Genomic DNA, 7,500 nt, shown 5'->3' on the forward strand with positions numbered 1-7,500 from the left:
CGATGACCGCACTTAACCGGGATGAAAGAGGCTCGAACGCCCGCTAACCGCCCGGGCATGGGTAACCGCGAAGGTCCGGGGCTTCCAGCAAGCTCCAGGAACCGTCCAGGACCCAAGGTAAGGCTGCCGGGGCCAACCGGCGATGACCGCACTTAACCGGGATGAGAGAGGCTCGAACGCCCGCTAAATCGTAGTCCGAAGCCAAGCTGACCGTTTGGACTTGGCATGGGTACCCGTCCAGGACCCAAGGTAAGGCTGCCGGGGCCAACCGGCGATGACCGCACTTAACCGGGATGAGAGAGGCTCGAACGCCCGCTAACCGCCCGGGCATGGGTAACCGCGAAGGTCCGGGGCTTCCACCAGGCTCCAGGAACCGTCCAGGACCCATGGTAAGGCTGCCGGGGCCAACCGGCGATGACCGCACTTAACCGGGATGAGAGAGGCTCGAACGCCCGCTAACCGCCCGGGCATGGGTAACCGCGAAGGTCCGGGGCTTCCACCAGGCTCCAGGAACCGTCCAGGACCCATGGTAAGGCTGCCGGGGCCGACCGGCGATGACCGCACTTAACCGGGATGAAAGAGGCTCGAACGCCCGCTAACCGCCCGGGCATGGGTAACCGCGAAGGTCCGGGGCTTCCAGCCGGCTCCAGGAACCGTCCAGGACCCAAGGTAAGGCTGCCGGGGCTAACCGGCGATGACCGCACTTAACCGGGATGAAAGAGGCTCGAACGCCCGCTAACCGCCCGGGCATGGGTAACCGCGAAGGTCCGGGGCTTCCAGCAAGCTCCAGGAACCGTCCAGGACCCAAGGTAAGGCTGCCGGGGCCAACCGGCGATGACCGCACTTAACCGGGATGAAAGGGGCTCGAACGCCCGCTAACCGCCCGGGCATGGGTAACCGCGAAGGTCCGGAGCTTCCAGCAGGCTCCAGGAACCGTCCAGGACCCACGGTAGACCTGCCGGGGCCGACCGGCGATGACCGCACTTAACCGGGATGAAAGAGGCTCGAACGCCCGCTAAATCGTAGTCCGAAGCCAAGCTGACCGTTTGGACTTGGCGTTTCTCTTCCTCCCTCCCTCCGCGGGTGTCGAGGCTAGGTCCCAAGCCGGGCCGGCGCTCCAGGGAGTCTGCCGCCTTTCCCGGGTGGCGGCTCGGCCTGAGGCCGGCCGAGCGCTCCAGAGAGTTTGCCGCCTTTCCCCGGCGCGCGCCGCCAAAGCCAAGCTGGCCGGGCGGTCCAAGCTGGCCGACGAGGACTTTGAGTTTTTCCTGGGCGAAAATGCGCGGAGCTCGCGGATGAGGTCGGATTTGCCCCCCGAGGCCGGGAGGGAGTTCCAGGAGCCCGGACTGATTTCGCTCGGAGCTCCCCTTCCGCCCCGGAACTTTTTTCGGGGAAGGAGGGCTCCGGGAAAGGTTGCTGCGGATATATGTGAGGAGGTGATTTTCAGAGCGCCACGATCTCAGGACGCCTCACGCTCGGACCGATGATGCCCACCGCCTCCCGGCGGGGAGGGGAGAGCGCGCCCAGGCCCCGGCCCCGGAGGTCGCGGGCCGCCGGAGGCGCCTCGACCCCCCCCTCCCGTCCGCCCGGGGAAGGCTTCCGCGGTCGGCCCGCCGTCCCTGCGGCGGGTCCCCCCGTTCGTCGCGGGGCCGGAGGAGACCCACCTTCCCGCCCGGGGAGGTCCTCCGTCCGCCCCGCGGACCCCGACGGTGAGTCTGCCAGGACCCGAAGGAGAATCAGGCCGGTCAGAAGGACGCCGCCGGCGGCGGGGCCGTGCCGAGCGCGGGTCGAGGGTGCCGGCCGGGCGGTCTTGACGGACCGTTCCCGGACGCCCCTCCCTTCGCCCCAGGCCGGCTCCCGGTCCCCCGGCGGCCGAGCGCAGATCGTCTCCGACAGCCCCCGGTACCTCCGCAAGGCACCCTCCCGCGGACCCCCCGCGGGAGAGCGCGACGTCGAGGCCGACGGGCGAGGGGGGAGGCCGCGGCCGATCCTCCCTCCTCCCCGCCGCCTCTTCCACCCACACGGAAGCGTCGCCCCCGGGCCCGGCCGCCCCACGAGGGTCGCCCCCCACGGCGGGGCGGCCGGCCGCCCGACCCCGGCCCACGGCGGGCAGCCCTCCCTCCCCACCCCGGTGGGGGGGAGGCCGCCCCCGACGACGGGCTACCTGGTTGATCCTGCCAGTAGCATATGCTTGTCTCAAAGATTAAGCCATGCACGTGTAAGTACACACGGCCGGTACAGTGAAACTGCGAATGGCTCATTAAATCAGTTATGGTTCCTTTGATCGCTCCATCTGTTACTTGGATAACTGTGGTAATTCTAGAGCTAATACATGCCGACGAGCGCTGACCCCCAGGGATGCGTGCATTTATCAGACCAAAACCAATCCGGGGGCCCGGGGGCTCCGGCCCCTTCCCCGGCCGCTTTGGTGACTCTAGATAACCTCGGGCCGATCGCACGTCCCCGTGACGGCGACGATACATTCGGATGTCTGCCCTATCAACTTTCGATGGTACTTTCTGCGCCTACCATGGTGACCACGGGTAACGGGGAATCAGGGTTCGATTCCGGAGAGGGAGCCTGAGAAACGGCTACCACATCCAAGGAAGGCAGCAGGCGCGCAAATTACCCACTCCCGACTCGGGGAGGTAGTGACGAAAAATAACAATACAGGACTCTTTCGAGGCCCTGTAATTGGAATGAGTACACTTTAAATCCTTTAACGAGGATCTATTGGAGGGCAAGTCTGGTGCCAGCAGCCGCGGTAATTCCAGCTCCAATCTTTGACGGAGAAGGACGCGTGCTGCTGGTGCTCCCAGAGAACCAGAAGTGCTGAGAGAGAAGGGGAGTGATGGCCTCCTCAAGCCCAGGTCCGGGGCAGTCAGCCCGGCCTGGAGAAGTCCAGACCATCCCTGGTCTGCGGGATTTGGCCCGGGAAGAGAGGCTGTTCCTGGGGACCCAGTTAATTTTATCCGACTGGACCCGGGCCCAGCCAGGAGAAGACCCGTCGAGGACCAGGAAGAGGAGAGCCAGGGTGAAGGGCCTCATTCAAAAGGCCTCCCTGGCTTTTCAGAAAAAAATGGAGGTCCTGTCAGACCTCAGGAATCGGAGGGATAGGTCCAACAGCTCAAGACGCCGGGAATTCAGGGAGGCAATTGAGCTCCTGAAGGGCCAGTGTGCGGATGACTGGGACCTGCTGGATGGGCTCTGTGAACGTGGTATTGGCGAGAGGGGCTTCCTTCTGGAGGTCCGCCGGGAGATCAGAAGGGCAAGCCAGGAGGGAACCCAGGCCGCGAGACGCGGAAGCCAACCGTCCCCGCAAGTCCCGCCGGTGGTGGAGTCTGGAGTGGAGCCAGGTGCGGAGCCAGGTGCGGTGCCGATGGAGAAGGCAGCGGTAGCCGGCGGTGGTGCGGCCCCCCAGTCCAGTGTGACCTCTGCTCGTGAAGCTGAGGAGGGTCCCCGGACCCCTGTTGTTTCCCAGCCTGTGTCTGTGGCAAAAGGGGCACAGGTGGAACCGGGTAGGGCACCCAATGATTCAGCTTCACTGGAGCCTGGTGTGGTTGGAGGAGGCAGGGCTGGTTTAACACCAGTGGTGTTGCTCAAACCACTGACGGCTGCTAGGCTTGTGGCTGTGGAGGGGGCTCAGTGTTCCCAGAAGATGGACCCCAGGGAGGAGGCTATCAAGCCGGGAGAGACTGCCGGGACTGCCGGGACTATCCTACAGGGAAACCCAGTGATCCCAGCGTGTGTGATGCAGGTGCAGGACGGACCCGCCAAGATGGCGGCCGCCGCACAAACACACGCCATGGGGGAGGGTGAAACAAACCCTGGTCTTACCTCTGAGACTCCGGCTGTGACTGTGGGTTCAGTTGAGGTTGCGGTGGTGGTGGTGGAGGAGGAGAGGGATTGTGCAGGGGATGGGGATGGATCGCTTCCTCTGCGAGATGCGGGGGAAGCTGATCCACAGGCTTCCAGCATCCCGCCAGAGGCTAATGGCGCCGGAACGGAGGCGGGCGTGGCCCGCGAGTTGGGGGAGGGGCCGGGAGGGGCGGGTTTGCCGGCAGAGCCGCTGGAGGCAGTTCCGGAACACTTCCGGTCAGAGTCACCCGCAATTTCCGGGTTGCCACCGGGCCAGGAAGTGAGGGGAAGTGTGGGGGATGGGACCGTGGAGGGAATGCCTGCAGATCAGCGCTCGGCTGATTGGGGGGAGAGCAAAATGGGGGTGCTGCAGGGGGAATCCCCGGCTCTGGAGTTTATCCGCCAGCTAGAAGGCTCCCAGGTGCAGGCTGCGGATCAGGAGGATATGGAGGTGGGAGGTGATGCTGCAGAGGCTGTCCCTGCAGATTGGGACAGCTTGCAGGTCAGCCAGATGGCGGCCATCTTGGGGGATACCCCAGTTGAGCCTCCACCCCAGGTGGTCAGGAGGAAGGAGGGGAGGCAAGTAGGGGTTTCTCAACCCCAGTGTGCTGAGGAAGAGGTGGTGGGCGGGGCTAAGGGGAGTAGTGGTCCTGTGGAGGGTCCTCCTCCGGCCCCGAGTGTAGTGCTTGACCAGCCACAGGAGGCGGGCCTTCTGACAGCCCTGAAGGAAGGGAGGTCCTTTGCCCAAGTGGCTGGTGCCAGTGTCCCTCTGGCTCCCCTGTATGCTCGGTTTGGGGCTCGGAATTTCCGGGCCCCTCCGGCGGACCAGGCGCAGGACGGTGGCGCCTGGTCAAGGGGTACAGGGGGGCCGGAGAGAAGGAGACGCAACGTGGTCCAGTTGAAATGGGAAGGGGCAGGGCAGTGCCCCACCAGAGGACAGATAATTGATTGGGTGTTGGCGGCAAGGTTCAAAGTTTCGGACCTCTTTGCTGTCATTCACCCGACAAACTCCAGGGAATTTGACATCAGCTTCGTTTCTGCAGTAACGATGGAGATGTTCCTTACAGTCTATGAGATTCTAAGAAAGACTGACCCCTGGAAGAGTATTAGGGTGGTCCCTCTGTCCCGCCAAGAGGAGGTGAAAACCCTCACAGTACTCGTGAGGAACGAGTCATTGCCGTCCGAGGACATAATGACCTGGCTCGGACGGTACGGGCAGCTGCAGAGTCCACTTAAGAAAGTCCTGGACGAGCGTGGGGTTTGGACCGGGGCGTGGACAGCCAGGATCCGCCTGAAGAGGCAGGGCGCCAGTGTCATGCACGTCCCTGGCAGTGCGTTCATTGGCAGGGACAGGATCCTGGTGTTTTACCCTGGCCAGCCTCGGCGCTGTTTTAAGTGCGGCAGCCCGGCGCACCTCAGCGCAGACTGCACTATGCCTCGCTGCGTGAGGTGCAATGGCTTCGGGCACTCGCCAGACACCTGCAGATTGATCGTGTGCAATCTGTGTGGGGAACTGGGTCACCCCTTCAGCCGGTGCCCGAAGGCCTTCCGAGGGTATGGGTCGGAAGAGTGTGGGTCTGGTCAAGCTGGGGGTCAGGGGAATGGGGGGTCGGGGCCAGCTACTGGTCCTACGGGTTCAGGGACTCGGCCTAGTCCATCTGACCCTCTCCCGCAGAGGCAGAGGGCAGGCAGGCGCAGGCAGGGGGATGCTGCGGCTTCAGCTGCGCCTAGTGGCGGTGGGCCGGCTCCCCCTGTGCCGGCACCTAGGGCCTCTAGGGGTTCTGGGGGTACGCCTGCTCCAAGTGGGACCCAATTAAGACCAACGGGTTCCCAAAAACCATCTGGGAAGGGTGGTCCCAGGGTTCCTAACCCGGCCCATTTGTCCTCCCCTGTCCTGCCCCCACCCCCCCCCCTCCCCCCCCCCTCCGTCCCCTTCCCCTCCCGTGTCTGTCCCTGTCCCCCCCCCCCTGTCCCCCTCCCCTCCCCCCCCTGTTGCTCCTTCCCCTGTCCCTGGTCCCTCTTGTCCCGTGTCCGGTCCTGGTGACCAGGACCAGATGGACACCTCAGGTCCTGGGAAGGGCCTTCTCAAGAGGCTGAAAGAGGCCTCTAGTGGCCACTCGGAGGACGGTGGTGGGGAGGAGGTTTTGGAGGAAGGTTGGACAAAAAAAAAGTCTAACAAAAAAAAGAGGAAGAGGAAAGTGCCAGTAGCGGGCGGAGGTGGAGATCCTCCCCTTACTCTCCACAACCGCTACTGGTTTTTCTCAGATTCCGAAGACAGTGAGGGTTTGTAGGGTGTTGGGTAACGGAGGAGAATGCAAACCATCCAATTATTTATGATGGCGGTACCCTCTCCAATACGCCTTGCGACGATTAATGTCGCGAGTGTTCGTTCTGTGGCGGCTCGCTTTGCGGCCTTCACTTTTCTCAGCCAGATTGAGGCTGACATTTTATTTTTGCAAGAGACCTGGCTGGCATCGGTGGCAGAGGTGCACTTGGCGAAGAGGGAGTGGAGGTGTGGGCCCTCCCTCTGGTCTCTTGCGGCCGAGCCCTGCAGTGGAGTTGCGGTCCTTTTTAAGACTGGTCCGGTGGCTTGCCGACGAGTAATTGAGGTGGAGACTGGTAGGTGTCTGGTGGTGGACGCCGTCGTGAGGGGGCAATTCCTTAGGCTCATCAATTTTTACGGTCCCCAGTCCAAGAGGGACAGGAAGAGCCTCCTTACGATGGTCAAGCCCTACCTTTTTACATCCCAGCAGGTGGTCTTTGGCGGTGATTTTAACATGATCACCAGATCAAAGGATCGGGCAGGTGCCTCTGGCCCCCTGGGATACGATAGTATTTTTCTGAATACTGTAGTGAGGGAAGCCGGATTGGTGGATGCGCATGTTTGCCGCCTCCCCAATCACACGGGGTTCACTTACTCCCGAGGCAGTTGTAAGAGTAGATTAGACAGGTTTTTTTTAAAGGGGGACTCTGCCTTTGCGGCTCCTGTGCTGCATGCGGTGGAGTTCTCCGATCACTGTATGGTATCTGTGACTCTGAACGTTGCCGAGACCCCTCAGAAAGGGAAGGGGTTGTGGCGACTGAACGGGTCGCTACTCGAGGACTCTGAGATCAGGGAAGCCTATGAGGCCTTTCTTACGGAACAGGCCTCGCTCCTTGAGAGCGGCTGCTCCCGCCAGGAATGGTGGGAAGTGGTGAAGAAGAGGTCGGAAGGCTTTTTCCGTAGGGTCTCTAGGTATCGGGCTAGTTCCAAGTACCTGGCTTACCAGAGGTTGCGCAGGCGTTTAGATGACCTGATTTCCTTTGGTGGCCCTCAGGAACAGATATCCGATCTGAAGCTTCGGATGAGGGAGTGTCAGTATGACCGTCTCGCCTCCCTGGTCCTTGAGAGGGATTACGGGAAGTTTTCCTCCCCGGATCCTTACAAGAACTGTGGTGAGGCGGTGAGTTCGAAGGTCATACATGGCCTGAGGGACTCCTCTGGATCACTGGTGCGGTCCAAATCAGGGATCCTGGGCGTCATCAGGGACCACTTTTCGGACCTCCTGAAGAAGAAGCCTTTAGATATGGAGAAAGTCAGGGACTTCCTTGATGGGACTCCGCTCCGTGTGGGGTCTGACCTCCCTGACTCTTTGACGGACGAGA

Source organism: Aquarana catesbeiana, linkage group LG03, assembly GCF_042186555.1.
Source record: "Aquarana catesbeiana isolate 2022-GZ linkage group LG03, ASM4218655v1, whole genome shotgun sequence".
Classification (NCBI taxonomy): Eukaryota; Metazoa; Chordata; class Amphibia; order Anura; family Ranidae; genus Aquarana; species Aquarana catesbeiana.